Source organism: Papaver somniferum, unplaced genomic scaffold (assembly GCF_003573695.1).
Source record: "Papaver somniferum cultivar HN1 unplaced genomic scaffold, ASM357369v1 unplaced-scaffold_22018, whole genome shotgun sequence".
Taxonomy (NCBI): domain Eukaryota; kingdom Viridiplantae; phylum Streptophyta; class Magnoliopsida; order Ranunculales; family Papaveraceae; genus Papaver; species Papaver somniferum.
In genome coordinates this window covers 1,928-2,402 of record NW_020632174.1, presented here as the reverse complement: position 1 = coordinate 2,402, position 475 = coordinate 1,928, and the positions used below count along the sequence as shown (strand labels likewise).

At 37.3% G+C, this 475-nt stretch overlaps 1 pseudogene; it reads left to right on the top strand.

Moving 5' to 3' along the window:
* The first annotated feature begins 98 nt into the window (after window positions 1–98).
* On the top strand, window positions 99–198 carry LOC113340725 (annotated as a pseudogene).
* The last annotated feature ends 277 nt before the right edge of the window (window positions 199–475 follow it).

The window sequence follows — 475 nt, the reverse complement described above, 5'->3', positions numbered from 1 at the left end:
TTTGGTTTTCAAATCCACCAGTGCATAGAGACTCAACCATGGTCGTTGTGGAATAATCTAAACCCTCATAAAGGATATGAACTAGCCTAACCTTTTCTAAACCATGATGAGGACACTGGGATAATAAATCATTGAACCTTTCCAAATACTTATATAAAGATTCTCCCTCTTGTTGCGAAAATGTGCATATTTGCGTCCTAATAGACGATGTGTTGTGCCTAGGGAAAAACTTATTGAAAAAGGAAGATGCAACTTGTTCATATGTCTCAATTGACTCGGAGTCCAAACTATACAACCACGACTTGGCCTTATCTTTCAGGGAAAATAGGAATAACCTAAGTTTCAAAGCATCATCATCTAAGCCTCTAATTATTAGAGTACTACAAATTTCCTCAAAATCCCTAACATGGTAATAAGGGTTTTCATTTTCTTTCCCTAGAAAGATTGGGAGCATCTGTAAGGTCCCAGGTTTCAG